Genomic DNA, 25,092 nt, shown 5'->3' on the forward strand with positions numbered 1-25,092 from the left:
GGTGGCTCTGTCATTAAGCGTCTGCCTTCGGCTAAGGGCCTGATCCCGGCGTCCTGGGATCGAGCCCCGCATTGGGCTCCCTGCTCCACTGGGAGCCTGCTTCTTCCCCTCCCACTCCTCCTGCTTGTGTTCCCTCTTTCACTGGCTGTCTCTCTCTCTGTGTCAAATAAATAAATAAAATCTTAAAAAAAAATCATTCTATGTCAGAACTATATTGTTAAAACTGAGTCTATACTTAGCAGCCATAGGAAGGTTGTGCTTTCCAATCCCATGATTTGGATTTTTATCATTTTTATGAATCTGGTGGGGCCACACTTACATGATTAAGGAAAGTTTAAAGTAAAAATATGAAGAAGAAAAAAGTCACTGGTAAGTCCGCCTTTCACAGATAGCTACTAATACCATTTTAACATGTCTCTTTTTTGACATGCTAATTGTATACATTAAAAAAATAAAATGATAGGGACACCTGGGTGGCTCAGGTCATGATCCCAGGGTCCTGGGATCAAGCCCCATGTGGGGCTCTCTGCTCAGTGGGGAGCCTGCTTTTTCTGCCTGCTGCTCCCCCAGCTTGTGTTCTCTCTCTGACAAATAAATAAATAACATCTTTAAAAATAAATAAAAATAAAATAAATTGATAGTTGTATTTTGAACAAGCAAACAAACTAGTGAGAAGATAGTGAGGAAATATATAGAAGTGCACAGATTCTTAAAATGGGGGCCACCTGGGAGCCCAGCACCTCCATCAGAATAAGGGCTTGGAGGACAAGGTCTTTGAACTGGAATTTAGACTTGCAAAACAGTTACCCCACATTCTCAAATTATCTGTCCAAACAAATCAAAAAGGACTTTCCTTTAGACTAATGGGTGGACAGCTTCCACATGGGGACACCTACGTGTAATTTTAAAGGTCATAAACGTTCACAGTCAACAGTACAGATATATTATCTAGCATGACTGGCGGTTAGGAAGACTGAAGCCAACAGAACAGAATTAGATGAGGTAGCGGCCGGGGGACGGCAGATGGCAAGGCCCCCGGATGCAGGAGACACTGACTGAATGGAACAGTGAGATGGAGGCTGTAAGGCAAACACTTGTTAGAAAGGGTCGGACTGCGCAAACAGTGCACGGACAGAAAAATGGGTTAGGTTGGACCATAGTGGGAAATGAAGAAATGAATGAGCAGGAGAGGACAACAGACAGTAATCAACAAGAACAATGGCCTCCTGCAGCCTGACTGGCCTGTGAGTTTACGTTTGGCCCATCCTTATTAGCACTGGTGTAATACCCTCTCAACCATTATTTACGGTTACCGGGAAGAGAAAGAAAGCCATCAGGGCCCCTGGGGGTGTGCAGGTTGGTGCCTTCACTGTCTTTGCGGGCATTTTCGGATCTGCCAACTCTAGTTAAACTCTAGTTAAGGGTGTGCAGACACAGGTAAGAAGATAACTAAAATTCAAGGCGGTTTGTGGCAGAGCCAGACGAGAGGTCTAAGTGATAGGGTCTTGGGTTCAGTCGTGGGAGGAGATCTCTGTGGGCAATGCAGCCCAGTGCAGGGATCCCAACACAGGCTTCCACACCCAGAGGAACCTGCATAGAAAGATACGTGAAAGAAGCCAGATCTGGCTGCAGATGAAAACGTGAACAAAGGCAGATGATGGCAAAATGCCAGGCAGAGGGCAAAGAGGGCTGTCTTCTTGATAGTTACAGTGGGGTCGGAGAGTAAGAACCCATGGAAGGATCCACAGAACTTGGTGGCTGATGGGACGTGGAGGTCAGGAGGAAAGGAGTGAGTCAGAGGCAGCTCCAAGCCTGGGAGACAGAGCAATGTTCTTCGCAGCAGGCATCGATGCTAGTTTTGAAGATAAAGTAAGGAGCTTGTGATGTGGCAAGTGAAGATGACAGGAGCTATTCCTGGAGGAACGTCTGGCAGGCTCTGGTGGTGGCTTCTGGCCATAGCTCAGAGCTGAGTGCTGGGGGTGGGGGCGGGGGAGGTCGTCTGCATGTGGGTCACTGTAACTGAAAATCAAGTCAGTGCCTCCCTGAGGTTTGCAGAGAAGAGTGGCTAAGGAGAGCGTTTCAGGGCTATGCCTACAGCCAGGCTGCAAAAGAAGGCGGAAGCGTCGGTGAACGAAGGCAGAGAAGGTGCCCAAACAGCATGAGGAGAGAACCAGGATGGTATCTTACTTACGAAGGTCAAGGTGGAAGAGAGTTTCAAGGAGGAATGGGTGAAAAATGTTGTGACTTGCTATAAAGAGGTTCAAGAGAATCAGGATAAAATATTTCATCACTTTCCAGTTACAAATAGAGCGTTTGCTTTATTTCCTCACTGCTTTTTAAAATAAACTCTTCTTTTTAAAGCAATGTTAGTTTCATGGCAAAATCGAGCACAAAGCACAGAGATTTCCCACGCACGCCCTCCTCCCCACATGCACAGCCTTCCCAGGATCAACATCCCCCACCAGACTGGCGTATTTGTTACAAGCGTTGAAACAACATTGACTTATCATTATCACCCAAAGTTCATAGTTTAAATAGGATTCTCTCTCGGTGTCGTACATTGTATAGGTTTTAACAAATGTATGACGTGTATTCATTGTTAACAGCATCACACAGAATAATCATACTGCTCTAAAAATCCTCTGTGTCCCACCCATTCATTTTCTCCTTTGTCCCTTATCCTTAGCAACTACTGATTTTTTTTTTTAAACTGCCTCCATAGTCCATAGCTTTTCCAGAATGTCACATGCTTGGAATCAGAGTATATAGCCTTTTCAGATTGGCTTTTTCACTTAGTAATAATCATTGAAGTTTCTTCCGTGTCTTTTCATGGCTTGATGGCTCATTTCTTTTTAATGCTCAATAATATTCCATTGTCTGGAAGAACATCTTGGTTGCTTACAGGTTTTGGTAATTGTGAATAAAGCTGATAGAAATGTGCGTGTACAAGTTTTATTTATTTGTTTGTTTATATTGTGGCAAAATCCACATAACGTAAAATTTACCGTCTTAACCATTTTTAAATGTACAGTTCTGTGGTATTAAATACGTTCATATTGTGCAAATGTCACCACCATCCATCTTTAAAACTATTTTCACCTTGCCACGCTGAAACTCTATACCCATTAAATAGTAAATCCCATTCCTCTTCCACAAGACCTGACAACACCAGTCTACTTTCTATCTCTATGAGTTTGACTACTCTAAGAAACTCTTGCAAGTAGAATTGTATAGTACTTGCTCCTTTGTGTCTGTGCTATTTTCCTTAGCACGTGCCCTTAAGGTCCATCCATGTTGTAGCATATGTCAGAATTTCCTTCCTTTTTGAGGCTAAATGTATGCATATACTACATTTTTAAAATTCAAGCATAAATAGCATACGTATTATATTAATTTCAGGTGTACAATACAATGATTCAATGATTCTATATATACATTGCTCAGTGCTCATCAAGATAAGAGTACTTTTAATTCCCTTTATCTATTTCACCCATACTCTGCACTCCCTGCCCTGGCAGTCGCCATTTTGTTCTCTGTATTTAAGAGTCTGTATTTTTTGTCTTTCTTTCTTTCTTTCTTTCTTTCTTTCTTTCTTTCTTTCTTTCTTTTTTTGCTTTGTTTCTTAAATTCCACATATGAGTGAAATCATGTGGTATTTTGTCTTTCCCTGACTGACTTATTTAACTTAGCATTATACCTCTAGGTCCATCCATATCGTTGGAATGGCAATATTTCATTCTTTTTATGGCCGAGTAATATTCCATAGCATATATATGCCACATCTTGGATATTCATCTATCAATGGATACTTGGGTTGCTTCCATTTATTTACAATAGCCAAGATATGGAAGCAACCCAAGTGCCTGTTGATAGATGAGTGGATAAAGAAAAATATGGTATATATACCACATTTAGCTAAGTCATTCATCCACTGATGGACACATTTTAGCTATCGTGAATAATGCTGCTATGAACCTGGGCACACATATATGTCTTCGAGACTGTACTTTCAATTTTGGGGGGCATATGCCCAGAAGTGGAATTGTTGGATCATATGGTGATTTTGTGTGCAGGTTTTTGTGTGGGTATGTTTTCACTCATTGGAGTAAATAGCAAGGAGCATGACTGCTCTGTCATATGGTTAGAGTGTAGTTTGTTTTATAGGAAACTGCCAAACTGTCTTCCAAAGTGGCATTTTGCATTCCTCTCAGCAATGAATAAAAGTTCCTGTTTCTCTACATCCTCACCAGCATTTGGGGTTGTCAGTGTTTTAGATTTTTGCTGTTCTAGTAGCAGAGTGGGTCATATTGGAATATTTAAAAGTTATTTCTTGGATACAGCAAACTTTGGATAATAACTACTGGTGCTCAAAGTAAAGGATTATTCTTTCAAAACTGAAGTATATGTATTTGTCTGTATGTTACAAATATGGGCAATGTATAGACTTTTTGGCATATTTTGGCACATGGGCAATAATTAAAGCTTTGAGTTATGTAATAACTGTGACTATCAAGGAAAATAGGGAAATGTATCACATGGAGCAGTTTTTCTCAAATGGGAGTCAGAAACCTCTGGAAAAGGGGCCGAGCATTTGCCCTACAGAGCTGGGAAAAGCCCCATGGAGAAACTTCTACCCTACCCCCTTTTCAGTGCCTTCCTTGGGGTCTTATCTTTTTTCCACTGTATTCAGCACCATCACTTGCCTTTTATTGTAGGTGGCCTTTGGTCCATTCTTCCAGGTATTTAGAGCAAGGGCGAATGATGGAGAGAAAGATAGATGCTGGCCCTTAAGCAATAAAATTAGCCATTCCCTCTCTTCTTTTCTTGTGTTTTGCAATCTTGTTTACAATGCTTTTTAACTGCACCTCCCTACCTTATTAGGTAGGGAGGTTCAGAGACACAAAATCTGTCTAACTCACCTTCTCATCTTCTGCAGGGCTTAGCACTCAGCCTACTACAAGGGCTTCATAAGCATTTGGTGGAAATGAATTGAAATGAGATAAATTGAACTGAATTATGCTAAAAAGAAATGGTTGTCCAAGGTCTGTAGCACCACAACATAATGATTAAGGGCATAAGCTTTCCAATCAGGCCAGTGAAGGCTCCAGAACTTCCATACTGGATGGGTTTAGGGGTGGCTGGCTGTTTAGGAGAGAGGACAAGGGGATGTATGCTGAAGTTATAGTTGCACCTTGTTTTGACTAGATCGAGTTCCTCAACCCAATTCTTAACACCACCTCTGCCCCAGATAGATGTGGGTTAAAATAATTTCCTCGAGTCTCAGTTTCCACATACATAAAATGGAAATAATACTAATTATAACAGTGACCCCAGGGGCGCCTGGGTGGCACAGCGGTTAAGCGTCTGCCTTCGGCTCAGGGCGTGATCCTGGCGTTATGGGATCGAGCCCCACATCAGGCTCTTCCGCTATGAGCCTGCTTCTTCCTCTCCCATCCCCCTGCTTCTGTTCCCTCTCTCGCTGGCTGTCTCTATCTCTGTTGAATAAATAAATAAAATCTTTAAAAAAAAAAATAACAGTGACCCCAACAGGGTGCTGTGAGGATTACGGAGATAACGTGTGTTAAATATTTAACTCACTCCTGGCATATGGTAAACGGTCAAAAAGCTAACTATCCTTATTAGTATAGTATCAAAAGTTGGTTATGCTAATAAAATGTTAGAATATTAGAGTTATAAGGGGGCTCAGGCATAGCAAAGACACGGATTGTAGTCTCCGCACACTTAGGTGGGAATCCTGCCTCTGCTCTCTGCCTCCTAGCAATGATGTTGAGCAAGTGACCCACCCGGTAAAACCTCAGTATGTGAGAATCACCTGTGCTAGTTAAAGTTCAGACTCCAAGGCTCCTTGCCATATATTTTGATTAAGTGGTATTTTGTGGGGCCCAGGGATCTACATTGCAGAAGTTTCTAGGGGATTCTGATCTCTGGACCCCATGGGCCATACTTTGTGGAAAGTTAACTCAGGTTCTTAAAGTCTCAGGCCTTCCCCCATACAGAGGCACAGTGATACCTGCTTCGTGGTTCATGTATGGAGAATATCTGGCCATGAACCTGGCATATTGCAGGTGCTTGGAAGCACCGGCTCCCTTTCCTCTAGATATTGTCTATTCAAGTATTCCATCCAACCATGTGAATCCAGGGCCAAAGAAGAGACCAAATGCTCCAGAATGTGCTAGAAGTTGACAGAAATCAGCTAACATATCAGGGAACATCACACTAAAGAGGGAAGAGTCTGCGAGTACAATAGGCATATTTTGAAGACTATAGGCTAGTGATAGAACGGATTCCCACTCCCACCCCACAGATCGGCCATGCATGGAAATCAAAAATTCCACTCCAGTGAGCACATTTCCCTGCTTCCAAATGCCAGAAGCCATGTCAGCAGCGAGCAGGACCTGCACCATTACCATTGGCAGCAAACAGTTTTCTGATGAGTTTTGGAAATTTGACTACTTGCCTGCCTCTGATTCATTAATGTAATATTAGAAGAAAATTAACTGGGTATGATGACCTCAGAGGACATTTGGGGACAAAGCCAAGTCCATGCTGAACCGAGTCGGCTACAAAGAAATGAGACGTCGGTTTGCCCACCAGCCCCAGAGCCTTTAAGGTTCTCGTTTGCAACGTGGGCATCCCATTATCTTAGCTGCTGGTCGCTCCTGCTGTTGCTATAGGATGGGCGCTCTCAAGTCCCGGTGTCTATAATAAGCCAGATGAGCTCACTTGTCAGTGCTTTTCCTTCCTGTTATACTTTTCAGTACGGTAAGCTGCTATTTAACTTCGAATTGTCACAATCTGCAGCATTATATACTGATATAATTTCTTTGCTGTGTAATTGGTAAAGAACTTGGTGATACGTCTGATTGCAGGGGAATAAAACTATGTAGAAACACAAAACTGTTCATAGAACATAAAAAAAAAGAAAAGAAAATCAGCTTCATCAACTGTCCCAAAAACAAGCTGGGCAAAACCATTAAGACTATTTTTTTCCTTTCATGCAAAGAATATATTTTCAAATGAATTTTTTCCCTTTTCATCCTCTGTTTGTGGACATAGGATATACAGCAGCAGGGGAGAACGAGAAAACTCTGCTGAGAGCTGGTTCTGTTGAACAGATTAAATTCAAATTTGCTTTGAAAAAGGAAGCGCTTGCGATGTTTTATTCAGGTCCGGCAATGGCAGCATCATCAGAGTAGAAGCCTGCCTTACGGAAAGAATTTTGCATTTTGTAATTAGAAACTCCTAAATAAAGCTTTGAAACAGAATCTGACTTGTCTATGGGGAGCTTTTTTGTTTGTTTTAATTTATTCGTATATTTGTCGATTCATTCAGCAATCATGGCCTGCCGCCATCTGTGCCAGACAGAGGAAAAGGGAGGAGAGAGGAGGATGCCCTCAAGGACACTCTGATCTCTGGGATCCGCAGCGGCTGGGTCCTGTGCTCCATCACAGTCCTGGTGACATTTTATGGAAACTGATTCAACAAACACTTGTTGAGAACTTCCTCTGTGTGGAGCATGGGGCTCTTGAGTCCGGGCCTACCGCCTGGGGCTGTTGGGAGGAATATTCGGGTCCTTGTGGGTAAATATTGCAGACCTGGGGGCCGAGGAGGTCTTTTGCAGATGTGTGAGGCTTGGCTGGCTTAATGCTCACTGGGAAACCGTGGCTGGGAAGAGGCTGGGAATGAGCCTATGCTGGGGGGCTTCCATACACGAGATGTGGGGAAGGATGAAGCTTTCACCATCTTCAGGCAGCTGCGATCCTGTGGGTCTCCTGCAGTCATGCTTTTTGACCTTGTGGTCTCCTTAGCTTTCTAGGTTTTTCTTTTCGGCTTATGCCACTTTGTGACTTCCTCCCTCCCTCCTTCCCTCTGCTTTCCTTCCTTCCTTCCTTCCTTCCTTCCTTCCTTCCTTCCTTCCTTCCTTCCTTCCTTCCTTCTTTCCTTCCTCTTTCTTTCCTCCCTCCCTCCCTTCTTCCCTTCCTTCCTTCCTCCCTTCCTCCCTCCCGGTGTCTCTCATGGTCATTCTATACAACCTGCTGCCATGAAATCCCAGCAATATTTTACTCCACCAACTTTATTCAAGGGACTATAAGAGGGGCTATTAGGGGACAGGCTGCTGCCCAGGAGGACCCATAGGGGCCCTGAGTCATTGGCCTCTAGGATTAGGGCAGGGGACCAGGCTCAGCCCCTTCAGAGTGGACTCACTGGAGGATGGGGCTCATGGCGCTCGTGTTAGGGCTCCGCGAATCCAGAATCATACCCCCACATTGCTGTGTACATCTACACGTCATCGTTTTCGGGGGAGTTTGGATATTCTGAGTTATGCAACAAAAGTGCTGATTCCTCTGATGAGAAGCACAGAACCCAGGTTGACTGACTGGGATATTTGAAGTGAAAGAAATGGGGAGTTATTAATTCTTGGGAGGTGGGGGGTGGGGAATACAACTTAGCATTTTCTTAGCATTCATTTAGATATTTCAATTATTCAGGATCACAGATCAAAGGAATGATATATATTCCTCATTTAAGAAAATTTTTAGTGAAGAAAGGACCTTGTTTATTGCCTCCCAAAGAATGAACCCCTGAATGTAATATTTGCCCTCCACGAGGGCCATATCATCCCTCTGGGTCTGCCAATTCCATATGGGCAAGACCATGTCTACTTTTGTCTCTGTAAATCCCTAAGCCTGGTATGATGCCTGGTGCCCTACAGAGCTCAGCACACATCTATTAATGTAAAATAATTAGGTGTGTGAGGTCATTGTGAAATACTGCATTGCTATAGCCCAAGTTCTCTAAATAGGATTCTTGACCAAATGACAAACTAAAAAACTCTAAAAGGATGTAGACAACAAACCAGAGTGTGGTGTTAAGGAATAGTACTACCAATGGGATTTTAAACCGTTGAGATGAGTTCCAGTAACATTCCATTTGTAGGTAGTAATTGTTTGAGGAACTCAGAACTGACAGGATGACACCTACACTTCTACAGGGAAATTCATGGCGGGGCCGAAGGCTGGTCGTTATCGCGATGGTCGAAACATTCACTGTCAAGTGGGTTCAGTCTTTGGACGGGGAGAGGAATCATTTATAGGGGAGACATGAGAAAAAAAACAAAAAAACAAAACAACCTGGACTTCAGCCTACCAAGAGTGATTTTCTAGTTTTAGCATCAGCAAGTTCAATGACCATACCCAAGCCATTTGAGTAATTAATCCCTGGATATATGGTGCCTAGTAAGTGAACTCAGCAAGTTTGGTTGACTGGTACTTGAATCATTATGTAGCCTGTGTAATCAGTGGCATTTGGTTTTAAATCAGATCAAAATATTCATGAAGGGCAAAGAAGTTGATTGAGTGGCTTACCTAAGATATACATTCTAGGGATGAGAAAAAAATGTAACTAAGCCTAAAAGAAATCCAGATATGTCAAAAAAAATTTTTTAAAGAGATACAAATGGAAAATAAACTCAGAATTGTATCTGTCAAAGAATTACTAGATTACATTGATAAACTATTGGTAAGAGCTGACAAGTATTTTGTTATTGGATGGATTTTTTCCCACCTACTAGAAAACATTTTTCATGATATTACATTATTAATAGAAGGTTCCAAATCATAACTATCCAATAGTTGCTTCCTGTGTTAAGGATAATGACTTCATATAGCAGAAAAGTTTTTTAGGGAACTAACAGAGTGTGTCTGTAAACAGGCAGCTGAATTGGACACAACTGAAAGATTTGGTTCTCAAATTTGCTATGGCTCATTAAGATAGTATCTGGAGCAGAGGGACAATTACTTCTTGGATTTGGGAACTTGCATAGTTGTATAAACAAGCTGTAGAGAAATGGAACGACCAATTTTTTCCTTGCATCTATTTAACAGTGCATGTATGCATATGGCTGTGGTCTTCGGTGCCAGTGAACTGGAACACAAAAATATTATTTCTAAATATTGCCAATATCCTTAATGGAACTACTTACAAAATGAACCTTACAAAATAATACTAGATGAGGTAGTTTGCTATTCTATCGTTTTGACATTTTTTGTTCACTGTCAATCTCCAGCAGTTTCTTTTTTTTTTTTTTTTGCTAATTATTGTTGAAATGCATAATACTCACAGACAAAAGGAAATGTGTTTAGGGCATCTCTGTGTAAGGATACAGCTCTGGACTGCCAAACCTGGGCACAGAATCTTTTTTTTTTTAATTTTTAAAAAATGTTTTATTTATTTATTTGTCAGAAAGAGAGAGAAAGAGAGAGAGACAGGCAGAGGGAAAACAGACTCCCCACTGAGCAGGGAGCCCTACGCAGGGCTCTATCCCAGGACTGTGGTATCATGACCTGAGCCGAAGGCTGACGCTCAGCCGACTGAGCCACCCAGGAGTCTCCTGGGCACAGAATCTTGAGTGACATGGTCATGACCTTGTCCCAATCTCTTCTTGTGAAGCAGAAAGGTCTTATAATTTTCTGAAGACCACAATAGAACTAGCTAAGGGTGACTAAAATCATGCTATAGATTAGAATGAAAACTCAACCCAGTTTACTTTACCAATAACTCGTGTTTGGTCACAGGAAGTGGGATCCGTCAATGGGGGGCCATACAGAGTCCAATTTATAATTTTAAAAAAATTTATTTTGAGGTGAAGCTGCCAGCAGTTTCTCTTATGGTCAGGAATAGGTAGGGGTCACCTTGGAGCATAAATTTTGTGTGTGTGTGTGTGTGGTAAAATACATGTAACATAAAAGTTACCATTTAAATTATTTTTAAATGTAGAGTTTGGTGGCACTAAGTACATTCATAATGTTTTGCAACCAATCTATTTCCAGAACTTTTTCATTATCTCCAACTGAGACTCTGTCCCCATTAAACACTAACCCCCAATCCCCCTCCTCCAGCCCCTGGCAACCACCCTTCTGCTTTCTGTCCCTGTGAACGTGACCACCGTAGGCAGCCCATGTAAGTAGAATCATGCACTATTCATCCTTCTGTTTCTGGCTTATTTCAGTTAGCATAACATCCTCAGGGTCCATCCACATTGTAGCCCATGTCGGAATTTTCCTCCTTTTTTGAGGCTAAATAATAATCCACTGTATGGATAGACTACTTCTGTAATGGATTCATCCGTCAGTGGACATTTGTGTGGATTCTACCTTTTATCTATTGAGAATCATGCTGTTATGAACGTGGGAGTACAAATATCTCTTCAATACCCTGCTTTCAATTATTTTGGATATGTACCCAGAAGTGGAATTGATGGGTCAAATAGTAGTTCTATTTTTAATGTTTTGAGGAACCTCCATGCTGTTTTTCACAGTGGCTGTACTGTTTTACATTTGGAGTACATCTTTCTTTCTTTTTTTTTTTTTTTAAAGATTTTATTTATTTATTTGACAGAGATAGAGACAGCCAGCGAGAGAGGGAACACAAGCGGGGGAGTGGGAGAGGAAGAAGCAGGCTCATAGCAGAGGAGCCTGATGTGGGTCGATCCCATAACGCCGGGATCACGCCCTGAGCCGAAGGCAGACGCTTAACTGCTGTGCCACCCAGGCGCCCCTGGAGTACAACTTTCTTGATGGGACCTCTTTTTGATTTACAAATGTAAGGCAAGCAGGTACTCTGCTCTGAAGAGAAGGTGTTACTAAACTTTTTCATTGAACTTAGCGATGTCTTTTCCATTGGTGTTCAGGGCAGGGAGAAAGAGGTGCCATATTGGCATAAGGAGGCCGGGGACCATATTGGCATGAAGGGGTCTATATCTCAATCCCTTTACTATTGGTGTTACTCGCTGTGTTTTTGCAAATGGATTCTGTCCTGGAGAGAAAGGAGAACACCATGGCATTTCTTGTGCTCTGCACTATTAAAACTCTGAGGCTGTAAGACCTCCGTGAGTTACTGCAAAATTTCCTGCCCACTGTCCTGTAGGATCTGGTATAAAAGACCTATCAGGACACAAAACTAACATTATTTTCTTGATAAAAAATATTATGACAACATTAAGTTCCATATTAATGGAAGAAATGCTTTGCCACTCAGTGGAGCAGTGCTTTGTGTGTGAAAAATAACACAAGGAATTGAGCTGCATTTTGAGTCCTATTAAAAAAAAGATGAGTCTCCCATTTCATTTGTCTGAATGAGACCTAAAGCTGTGAAAAAAGCATTGGGGAAGAGACTTCTGTTCATATTTAGGTCCTTCTTTTAAAATTGAACCATTTTATCTCCTTTAAATGAAGATTCTCATTCCCCAACCCCTCCTTCCGCAAAGCACACCAGAGTCTCATAAAATAGTTTCTCTGCATGAGTGATTCATTTCTTTATATAAATTTTTTTGGGAATTGTCATTTTGCACCTATGAAACAAAAGAAAATTTGATTCAGAAGATTAAAAATACATTCTTGCCCACTTTAATTATAATGATTAAATATACTGAGCTTTATCTCAACAACGAACTTAGAGAATAAAATGTACATTTGTCCAGATGTGTGGCAAGCTTGCGAGAGCACATTTCACTGGCCCTGAACTTCGTGGGATGGAGCCTTCTATGCTCTGGGCCCCTTCGTCCATGCGCCGCATCCGTGAGCCATCTCGGGTGTGTGGGAGGGCAATGATACATGACTCCGGAACCAGGGCCCAGGGAATGTCAAGAGGCTCTAGGCTTGAGCTATTTAAGTGGCACAAATAAAAAACATTAGATGTGTTCTTGGTAATTTCACTGTACTCAGATGAATAAGAAAATGCTTCTTTTCCACATGTCTGAGTAAATGAAATGATCAAGAAAAAAGAATGTGTCCCATATGTGTTCAAAAACAGAGGAAGCTGCTAGTTAAATTTAGGATGCTATATGTAAGAATAACACTTAAAATAGTTTTTAATTAATCTAATTACTTCCTCATCGTTGAGGAACCCTATATAGTTTTTCAATTTTCTAGATTCCTGTGATGGTTAATTGTATGTGTTACTTGGAGGGTATTTGGGGATGAATTAACATTTGCATCGGTGAACCCTGAGTACAGCAGCTTGTCCTCCGTATTGTGGGTGGGCCTCGTCCAATCAGTTGAAGGTCTGAGTAGAGCAGAAAGACTCATCTCCTGAGCAAGGGGGAATTCTCTACTGCCTTTAAACTTTACTTGCACCATCAGCTCCCTTGGGTCTTCAGTCTGCTGGCCCACACTGCAGATTTTGAACTTGCCATTCTCCATAATTGCATGAGCCAATTCCTTATAATCTCTTTCTCTCTCTCTCTCTCTCTTTCTCTCTGTTTCTCTCTGGTCTATCTACCTATTTCCTGTTGGCTCTGTCTCTGTAGAGAACTCTAATACAATTTTTTTCTTATATTTACATTTCCTTTTCCCCTGAATTCGTACATTTTTGTAAGGTGAACTCATACCAGTGTTTTATGCTTTTTTTTCTTTTAGTGGGAAATTAAGATAATCTCTTCTATAAAACTATAAAAAATAGATGTAAGAGTATATAGGCATAAAAAGATAGCAATATGTCAGCCAGGGTTCTAGCAAGAAATAGAATTCCACTCAAAAAAATTTAACCAAAAAGTACCTACTTACTGATGTGCAGCCAGAGTTAAGGAAACTGACGAGGCCTGGGGAGGCCCTCAGGGGACTAGCATTAGCAGGAAGGGGTTACCTCCCAACAGCCCTAAGGCACAAGGAGGAGAAACCCTGTTTCCAGAGCCCAGGAGTCCTGGAGGGGTCACTGGCAGGGGTTGTAATAAGAGGAGGAAGCCATAGTCAGACTATGACTAGAACAAGGAACAGTGGGAGAAATACCCCGATCTTTCTCTCATCCACTCCTCTGATCCCCTGCCAGTGCTCTTGTTAAAACCATGCCGATGTCAAGGGCCAGGAGCTGGGAGACGCAGTCGGGAGAGGCCAGCCTCCTGCAGCATACAACAGGGTAGAGACAACAGACCTAGGGAGGCAAGCAGAATAGCTAGCGTACCTTGAACAAATCCAAAAGGTTTGGGGCACCTGGGTGGTTCAGCCAGTTAACCGGCTGCCTTCCGCTCAGGTCATGATCCCAGGGTCCTGGGATGGAGCCCCACATCAGGCTCCCTGCTCAGTGGGGAGTCTGCGTCTCCCTCTGCTTCTCCCCCTGCTCATGCTTTCTTCTTCTCTCTCTTTCTCTCTCTCTCTCATAAATAAATAAAATCTTAAGAAAGAAATCCGAAAGGTTTTGCTAATGACTACGGAATAATCACCCTTCACCACCAGTGGAGCTTCCGGCTCTGCTGACCGCGTGGGTACAGAGCCTGGAGCACACACTGCAGTGCCGGCTGAGATTGGCCCTGACTATCACCTGCTCCACTGCCACCTGCGAGCATCGCTAACCCCAAGCAGAGTGGACAGATGTCCACCACCCTCGCTCAGAGTGGTTGGGGCCTGCCTTCCATCCCTGTGGGCTGCTCAAGGCACCAGAGGCACTTTTCTCCATCTCCTCTGTGGATCCCAGCCTGGTTCCAGCCAGCTCCCACAGCCCCGAGAGCCGAGCGGTACCTCTTGTGACCATCACAGGGTATGTGGCCACTTGGAATCTTTTAATCTGTCATTTTACTGCAAGTTGGTGCCCTAGATAGCCATGTGGGAATAAGACGATCTGAAATTATTTTGAAGGACACAAAAATGGATTAAAAAAAATCCATCAACTTTTTCTAAAGATTTTGGGGAGAATGCATGTATGTAAAATTCCACATCTTCCATTCCAAACAATAAGCCTAGCTTTATTGTTATATTGGCAAAAGAATCTCCCAGTTCAGACACGCAGTGTTTAAAAGGATTTATATCAGAATCACCTAGTAGGTCTGCAACTAGATAATCAGGAAACCTAACTGTAAGAGAATAGAGCAGATAAAATAGGGCTAAGGAGAAGAAATGGTGTTACCTGAGCCTATGAGAGCTGGGGTCACCTGGATGAGGTGCCTTGGAGGAGAAACGTCCTGGGAGTGCAGGGTCAGCACTGAGCACAGCAGAGGCCCTCCCCGCCTCACCCTAGTCCCGCCCAGCTGGGTTGTCCACTCTCTCCTGAAGAAAGCCCCACCCAGAACTGCCCACTAGCTTATTTTTTCTGGAAAGTTGCCCTTTTATAGAGGCTTTAATATGATCTCATGCACTGGATGTGAGGGGAAAATTTGTAAACCATGAAAAGAACTTTCTGGTACAGCCATGAGTGATAAGACTGGATAGAACAGGCACGGGGCCTATTGGCAGAGGTGGAGAGGAGCTCGAGGAGTTCAAAAGTTGAGCCCAATCCTGAGGTTCCAAGCATTTAACTGGAAACAAAGCAAGCAGTTGGCGAGCACAAGCGAGGGAAAAGTAAGGAGACGCTGACCGCTTACAACAATGTCCCAGGATCCAGAATCCTACCGTCCATCCATTCTTTCAGGTAAAAGCATCTTATTTGAAAAAGCAGACACTCTTGTTTCAGTGGCAAGAGGGTGGCTGATACACTTAGGTTGCCAACACTGTCTTACGAATTAATAGTTGAGATCCTTTTCCATGAAAGGGGAGGTTGGAAACGATGGAGTTACATTTCCTATTCTTCCCAATAGTATTTCCTAATGTCAGCGCAAGATTCCAGAGGCTCCAATCAGCTGGCCAGAATTTTCTCTTCAGTGTAGGACTTCACATGCACAGCAGAGGGAAAGTAGCCCAAGAAATCATGAACAAAAATTTACATGAAAGAAACGCTGAATGTATCTCTTCAGTCCCCATGGTTATCACTAATCACACAAGTCTTGGTCAGCTCGGGCTGCTAGAACAGGATACCATAGGCGGGGTGGCTAAAACAACAGACGTTTATTTCCCACAGTTCTGGGAGCTGGAAAGCCCGATATCAAGGTGCCAGCAGGTTCTGTTCCTGGCAAGAGCCTGCTTCCTGGCTTGCAAACCCAGACTTCTTGCCGGGTCCTCACATGGCGGGAGGAAAGAGAGCTCTGGTGTCTCTTTCTCTTCTTATAAGGACACTAGTCCCACCATGGGGCCCAACCCTCACGACCTTATCTAATTACCCCCCCAAGAGCCCCATCCTCAAATATCATCATATTGGGGGTTATGAATTTTAGGGAGTCACATACCTTCGGTCCATAACGGCATGGTACCAATAACCTACCATAAAGATGTTTGCAGAAATACTGCTAGGAAAATTGCCGAAATGTTAGCTTTTTGACTCCAGCGTGACTCCAATCCGTTATTATGGTTTCGTAGATAGTTGGTCTTACACATATGGTGGTTCAATGTATTGCATCCTTCCCCACTTGCAAGGGAAATATGTGGCCCTCACAGCTCAGCAACAGATGGCCAAAGTTTACAAAACCACTAAGAAAACATACCCAATGTATTAAAACAAAGTTCACTGCTAACGTTGGACCATCTCTTTCATGTTTTGATTCATAAAGTAACAGTGCTCTAATCTGGAAAAAGAAAAACACTGGACATCATTTAAAAAGTAACAACACCCCATTTAGCTGTTCCGAGCAATTTCTTTTTTTGGATTAAAAGGCACAAAGTAGGATAGCTCTGAGGGGAATGGTTACATGTGGCAACCTTAAGGAGAACACTGCTGATGTGAGCGGCGTCCCACTGCATTTGCTGTGATGGAAACGCAGTCATCTTCCTCCTTTTGTGGCTAAAACTTTGCTAGGCAATATGGTATTAATGAAAAATATGGAAAAGAATTAGGAAATAATTATTGTTTACATGAAAGCTATCCAACTACTTATGCAAGAAAATCTCTCACTTCAATATGACCTCATTCTCCAAATACAAAGGGAACGGATACACTCAAATATCTGCTGACCATATATGGGTAAGTATAGATTATCACTCTCACAGTTAGTCGGATTATTTCAGGAATTGTAAAAATGGGAAATCTAGGTAGAAAATACCTTCCTGACATTACAGCCAATTCATTTGCCTAATTATATTTAATCGATTGAAATACGTTTTTGAAAAAACAAATTAAAAAAAACCACTTTCTTCTGCACACAAACCCATCCAAGTCTGCAGTAAGATGCTTTGAGAAGTGGCTCTGGGTGAGATACTCTGCCCGGTGTCACAGAGGCACACACACGTGTCTGTTATGCCGTCCCACCCACGGCTGTGACAGCGGGTGCTCTGATCGCGATGGGGCCGGTGGGGGGCAAGGGCGCTGAGCCCGGTCAGTGTCGTGACCGGGAGGCAAGGATAGGCTGTGTTTCTAGGAATTGAACTGTGACAACATTTACCAGGGGGATTTAAAACGAGGAAAGTGTCACATTATCTGTGAGCGTTTTTTTTTTTTTTAAACATAAAAACGACTCTCAATACCTGGAGTAAGGAAGTAAGGGGTCACAGGTGACCTGAAAGTGGAGAATCGCGGAGAGAAATGCAATGGAACTGAGAGGCTGAAATTATGCCACAGGGCGTACATTCTTTCTTACAAGCTTGAAGACGATATGAATTCTGTGCCATAGCTACCCCTCACATCCCTGAAGCCCATGCATGCGTCCAAACAATGGACTGTGTGTGTCTCCCTTATTTTTTCTTGTCTTCTAATAATTTTACTAAATAACAGAATCATCTTTGCTGATAAAGAATTCACCGTGACCTCAATTCTCAGTCATTTGAATGTATCCTAAAGCAGTTATGAGAGGTAGGTCATATGAGATGATTTCATTTGAGAAACATAAATTTGAATTAAATACAGCGATGATGACAGTAACATGCACTGAACGCCAAACACCCTCCAGACTGTTCTAAGTACGTCACTTATAGGAATTGATTTAACTGAAGAGACAGAAGAAGCAACGCCGAACATACAATTTTTATTGTTGGCAAAGTAATTCTTTTTAAAATTTGGAATTACTAAATATAATAAGGTGAAAATAAAACATTTGTGGGTCCCCTGGATCAGGGTGACACAAAAGGGTGCAATATCTGTAATCTTTAAATCTGACAAGGGACTAATATCTAGAATATACAAGAAACTTGCGCATATCGACAACCACGAAATACTCCAATAGAAAAAATGCGCAAAATACAGAAGGGGAGTTTTACAGAAGAGGAAACTCTCTGAGCTCCTAAACACATGGAGAGATGTTCAAACATTATAAATAAGAGAAAGGCAAATAAAATAATGAAACATCACTTTGTGCCCATTAGCCAGGAATTCATTGGAGCTGCATGACACCCACTGTGGACAAGAGGGTGAGGTTAGGGGCCCCTTTGCCCTGCTGGGGGACAAGCAGACTGGGGCAGCCATCTGGCCTACTCAGTGTAACTGAACATGGGGATGCCTTAGGGCCCAGCCATTCCCTACTTGAGTCACCCCTGGAAATTTTCATTACAGGCCATTAAGGGACACATCTAAGGGTATTGGTGGCAGGTTGTAGGGGCATCTGATGTCCTTCATGGAGAGCGGATGGTAAAAGTCAAAGGTAAACACTCATGGAAGATTGTGCCACAGTGAGAAGCAACAGATTCAGTTTTCATGTAGGAGCATGGATAAATCTTAAGAATATAACACTGAGTGAAAAAGTAAGAAACAGAATGAGATATACAACATAACTATTTATACAAATTGAGATAGATCTTAAAACCACCAAATTCTTAGAAGAAAACATAAGGGTAAAAAAACATAAGGGAAAAACTTCATGACATCAGCTTTAGAAAGAATTTCTTGGCTATGATGTCAAAGCACAGGCAATGAAATAAAAAATAAATAAATAAATTAGACTTTACCCAAATTAAGAGTTTTTGTTCTTAAAGACAGAGAATAGAATGGTGGTTGCCAGGGTTTGGAGGGAGATAGTGTTTAATGGGGACACGGTTTCTGTGTGAGATGATGAAAAGGTTCTGGAAGTGAATGGTGGTCACAGCCCCACGACAATGTGATTTCACTTACTACCATTTAAGTGTACACTTAAATGTGGTTAAAATGGTAAATTTTATGTTATGTACATTCAACCACATTTACAAAAATAACACATAAATGTAAAAAGACAAAAAGGAAGAAAAGCTATGTGATTCTGATAGTTGTAGAGTTGGAGTGCAATCCTTTCTTTAAAAAGGAGAAGGGAGATGATGCTTATGTTTTTACTTGTGTGAAACAGAGCAACGTGTAATAATTCAGTGGTCAATATTATGCAAATTTTAAAATTCATTAATTTGTTCCAAAGGTTTTTGAGAGAAAAGATGTATCTGCACAAAACAACAAATACACATTTCAATATATTTGTGAAACACACTAGCCCCTGCTAAGGGGGGAGCAGGCTGGCTATGGGATAAAAGGGGATAAACAAGTAAATGGAACAGGAAAAGGGAAATACTTGTCATCTCTCAACTCAATTCCATTTAATAAACATTTAGTAAGGCTTTACTTTTTCCAGACACTGTGTTTGTATTTGCGCTTTCTGATGGTATCTGAGCCTAAATATGATTTACATACATGAGATAATGAGACTTTCTATTAATTTTTGTTAGAATTGCATGGGCCCCAATAATGGAGAAAATGAAAAATTTATCACTGGAGAAAAGTGTCTTCTAAGATACTTTATCTGGCTTACATGGTATGATAAACTAGCATATAATCAACAACATGTTATCTTCAATGTAGCTTTTATCTCACGTGATGCCTTTAAACCATTAAAAGCCAAGAAATGTAATTAAAAATAAGTCATAACATAAAATAATGTGATAGACTTGGAGAAGATTAAGTGTTATTTAAATTATTTGTATATTAATCTCTTATGAAAAATAGGAGCTTAGAGGTATATTTAGATATTTCTAAGTCAAGTTACTACAAACTCATCACATCCTAATAAAACTAATTCTTAGTAATCCCCAGTCACTCATTAATTCAACAAATATTTATGGAACTCCTGTCGTGTGCCAGATCCTGGGCCTCAATAACCATTTTACGCCATACCTTTCAAATTTATATTGCCACCCCAGGCTTCTCTGAATTCCAATCCCACAGCACAGCCTTTACATTTCTGCTTGAGTGTGTTAAGAATACCTCAAACCCAGAACAACCAAGTACTGTGATTCATCCCCACAACTGTCTTCCTCTCAGAGAATGGCTCCACTTGATTGGCAGAGGCCAGACACTAAGTGATCATCCTTGACATTTCTCTCTCTCTGTCCCCTGTCTTATCCAGTGATTTCACCAAGTCCTGTTGGTTTTAACACTTAAATATTTCTCAGGTCCATTCACTTTCTTCCATCTTTGGTCGCTATCAGTCCAAAGTACTATTACTATCTCATTTCTTGGCAGGACTCCTGGCCTCCAACGTGGATGCCCAGCCCTCCACCTCACTCTACACCAGAGCCAAATCTGGTCATATCATTTCCTATCCCTCCTCTGCTCTTCAAAAGCTGTATCTCTTTAGTTGAAGAATAAAATGTCCGAGGTAGCCAGTGATGTGTTGATGATATTGCTTCTTCCTGACTCTACCCTCATCTCATCCCATCCTCTCCCTCATTCTCTTTGCCCTTCCACACTGGCCTTTAAGTTCCTTGAGCATGCCATGTTTCCTCTACCACAGGATCTTTGCACATGCTATTCTCATAGAATTGGAATGCTCTTTGTCTCCTTCTTTCCTACCTTGTCTCTTCTCTTTTGCATAGTTCATCCATTTACTCACAAATATTTATTGAGGACCTACCACATGCCAGGTGCTGATTTAGGGTGCTGGAGACTTGGTGATGAAATAAACTCCCTGCCCGCCTGAAGATTTCATTTTCATGAGTTGAATTTGGACTCTGGTAGACTAATTCTGACTTAGCTCCATGTTCCTTCTTCAGAAAAGTCTGATCAAAATAGATCAGATCTCCCTGTTACAAGTTCTGGAAAATGCACTCCTTCCTAGTACTTATTGCAGCTTGTAATTATGCATTTATTTGAGGGTTTATCTGAATAATGTCTGACTCACCCATTAGTCTGTAAGATTTCTTTAGGTTTGGGATATGCCTGTTTTTTGTCATCATAGTATGCTCGGGGCCTCATCACAGTGCTGAGTGCACAGAAAATCTTTGATCTAGTAAATACTGATTGAATAAAATGCGGTAGAAAAGGATCACCGCCCTAAGGTCAGTCCAGTGAGAAGGTGGATGAATGAACAAATAATACAGCAGAGGAATAATGCTAATTCAGAAGTACATCCAAAAGCTGGAGGGACACATACGGTTCCTCGTTTTATTATTTGTTTTTTAAATGGGGCAGACAAGCAAATTTATATGCTGAAGGGTAATAGCCAATGGGGAGAGAAAAATTATAAGGAAGGAAAAGGCCTGATGAAGGGGCAGCTTCCCTGGAGAGAGGGGGGCATGGGGTCCAGAGCTCCATAAGGGACAGACATGGATCTTGGCAATGGTTGGGGAGCTCTGTCTGATGGTTTCAGTTTCTTTGTGGAGTCCAAGGCTAGACCAGCTCTGGCTAGTGCAAAGCCACTTGCCACGTGTGGTCACTAAGCCCTTTAAACATGGCCAGTCTAAATGCAAAAGACATATCAGATTTTGGACTTAGTACAAAAACTAATGCAATATAGCTCACTAATCATTTTCTATTAATTACTTGTTGAAATGATAATACAGTCAATTCTCATCATTCGTAGCAATGATGTTCCGCAAAATTGCCGTGAACGTGAACAATGAATTAGCAAATAGTGAGCCATGGGTCTGGGGAAATACAGGATTGGGTTCCTGAGAGCCTCTGGTCACATTTTCACCCATAGATCAATACATATCCTTGTTTTATGTGCCCTTGCTGGATTCACACATCACTCTGTGTGTTTCTGTTTAAAGATAACCTTATTTAATATAGATTGTCCCGTTAACATTGAACGCACAGCCGGGAGCACTGTTAAATCACACCTGCAGGAAGCTTATCCAACACGTATGATCTCCCTGAGGCACACCGAGCCTTCTTGCTCTCAGGGCACTGGATAGCACTTTAGCACGATGCTTGGGAGCTGTTTTAAACAACAAAATCATGAACAAAAAGCACAAAAGTGCAAAAAAATGTAGCATTAACTTGAACACAAAAAGGACACTTGTTTATTTTTGACAGCTGAAACAGGAAGGCAGAGTACTGCCTTGTCTGACCTCAGCTGGGAATGTGGATGAACATTTTTTTTTCATGAATTCTATTATCATTCTAAAAACCAAATTGCCCCCTTGTGCCTTTGATGCTTCAGTCAGTTCCTGCTCATTAATGCACACAACACTATTAATTTTTCCATAGCAATACTCTATATTCTCTTTGTAACATGGTCTGGTGTCTTATTAAATTTCTGGCCAGCTGTCTCTGTTCAGCAGATGTCTTCATTAGGCTGCCTGGGACAACTCTAGGAGCTTTCCCTATGAGGTTTCGGCCAAGTCCAAAGCTATTGGTGCACATGAATGGCTTACAATTTTTTTTCCCCCTGAAATGAACTTCCTCGCCTTTGTGAATCTTGAGTCTCATCAGGCAAACATGCCAACCAGGACTCAGTTTTGCTCCAAGCTCTTCACACTTTATGAACTAAATCAACGGTGGGATTCCCGCAGATGTTGGTACCTCCCAGAACGGGTCTGAGATGTCCAGCAGGGTTTTATGCTGATTGACCCTGCAATTCTAACGCCAGTGCACTCCCTGCATGCTTTTTCCTTGCTGTTCTCTGATTTCTGCTGGGGTTACTCGCAACAGCAGCCCCCTCGCTATCTTGCAGACTTGATGCAGATGTTTTTAATCAACATTTTTTTCTGATTATAGAAACTAATAATCTAGAAAATTCAGAAAATGTAAAAAGAACAGAGAAAAATAATTAAGGAATTTTAATACTTATATCCTTGCCACACAGAGGGAGCTGGTCTTAATATTTTCCTGGTGGGCACTATTAACACTTCATGTGGCTTCACCAGCCATGGACCGTGTCTGGGGCACAGCGGGAGGAGAACATGCTGGTGCCGGTTAGTGTCTGCACCTGAGAGTCAAGTACGAGCCCATGTGGGGGTCCCTTCTGGAGGAACTTTTAAAGGGGAGTCCCATTTGTGCATGTGCAGATGGGAGCAAGAACAGAAACTCTGGCATATAAACACTATGTGACAGCATTTGTGTTTGCGGGCTGGTGACGTCTTAGATGCTCCAATTATGTGTTTCTTCTTCCCATTTCTCTGCTTAGATTGGGATATAGTCTATGTATATTATTTTGTATCCTGCTCTTTTTCACTTAATAGCGTAATTTCCTCATGCTATTAAGTACCCCCCATTTTTAAAGGCTTAAGCTTATAAAGCAAGTATAGGGAGAAAAAGGGAGACCATCCCTGCCAGCAACCTCTCCAGACATAAATACTCTGCATCACCAATATTTAGGATGTGGGGAAGAGGAGAAAGCATGGCTTTCTGTTTATTTGAAAGTAATTGACATTCATATTCAGTGAATCTGTAGCTATTGAGTTTTGACTTTTGCTAGGGAAGCAAAAAAGGTAAGAACAGATTTTGTGTTAAGAAACTTCAAATCTAGATTGGGACACAAGATTTGAACTTATAAAAAATTAAATCCTACAGAAGTGAACTAATATTAAATAGTAGCATTAACATTTCACAGAAAAGCTGATGCTAATACATGGTACAGATATTAGTGAGTCATAAAGTAATCATTGCTGGAAAGAACCTTTGGAATCACGTCACCCAAGCTTCTCATTTGTACCACTGAGCGGGTGCACAACATACTTGACAGTTGTTTGTTTATCTGTCTCCTCCTCTATCCATGACCCACCCCTGGTCCTCAGCCCCTTGGGGATAAGGGCTGGGTTTGAGCCATTGCCGTAAGTCAGGGCTGCTTCACACAGAGGAAGAACTCATTTTAAGCACTCAGTAAAGTTTGTGGAAATAAAATTGAATTGACTGTGTCAGGTACACCTCTGTACCCCCAGTGCTTTGTAATAATATGTGATCAATGAATGAAGATGGAACAAACAGACAATGACAGGCGCTTTGGGAAAGATGGAAGACCATGAGCTCTCATGTTCAAAACATGATCCATCACGTATTGATTGCACTGTCTTGGGAAAATTAGTGAATGATTCTGAATCTTTCTAGTCAGTGCATAAATCCAACTGGTATATATTTCTAGCCTTATTATACAGCCTGATTTCTAAACCCATTTTAAAACACTACCTTTTCTAAGGTTGCTGATTCTGATGCATAGTCGCCTTGGCCCGTTGCCCCCACCAGGAGTCCCACCTGGAAGCTGCTGGTAGACCTGGCTTCCAAGGGAGCCGCTTTGGAGCTGAAGCCAGAGCCAGAGGCCAAGGTGAGCGGAGGTGGCAGGGCCAAGGCTCAAACAGGAGTCACTGCCAAGGCTGGAGCCTGTCTCTGACCACCAACAAGGGTGGACGGGTGGTTCATCCTGGGTGGCTTTTTCTCAAGTATTTTTTTCCACTCTTGTTTGGAACCCAGGAAATGGAGATTTTAATTTTGGGACGGGATGGCACAGGAAAGACTATAATTTTGTCCAGATTGTAGGTTGGACAAGTGGTCACTACTATTCCTACTATTGGATTTCACGTTGGGACAGTAACATACAAGAACCTTGAGTCCCAAGTCTGGGATCGAAGAGGACTGACAGTATCACGCCCTACTGGAGACATTATTATTCAAACACAGATGCACTCATTTCTGTAGTAGGCAGTCGTGTCTGAGACCAAACTGGCATTCCCAAATCAGAGTTAGCTGCCATGTTGGAGGAAGAAGAGCTGAGAAAAGCCATTTTGGTGGTGTTTGCAAATAAGCATGGCATGGGGCAGGCCATGACTCCCTCAGAGATGGCAAATTCAATTGGGTTACCTGCACTGAAGGACCGAGAACGGCAAATATTCAAAACTTCAGCAATCAAAGACCCTGACCTCGATGAGGCAATGAAATGGTTAGTTGGAACATTAAAGAACAGATAGTAACCCGGTCACACTGCCCCTCTGAAATGAAGACCACATCACATATCCCTTCGTAAATAGTTAAGTGTGCTTCAAGCTACTAAATATTAAAACTGTGATTGTTGGCATATACTGAACTGACTGCAGTTTGTGTAATAAATATAAA

General features: G+C 42.0%; 1 pseudogene; it reads left to right on the plus strand.

The window, feature by feature from the left end:
- The first annotated feature begins 21,627 nt into the window (after positions 1-21,627).
- On the plus strand, positions 21,628-24,947 carry LOC100473875 (annotated as a pseudogene).
- The last annotated feature ends 145 nt before the right edge of the window (positions 24,948-25,092 follow it).

The sequence above is a fragment of the Ailuropoda melanoleuca genome, chromosome 7, assembly GCF_002007445.2.
Source record: "Ailuropoda melanoleuca isolate Jingjing chromosome 7, ASM200744v2, whole genome shotgun sequence".
NCBI classification, from domain to species: Eukaryota; Metazoa; Chordata; class Mammalia; order Carnivora; family Ursidae; genus Ailuropoda; species Ailuropoda melanoleuca.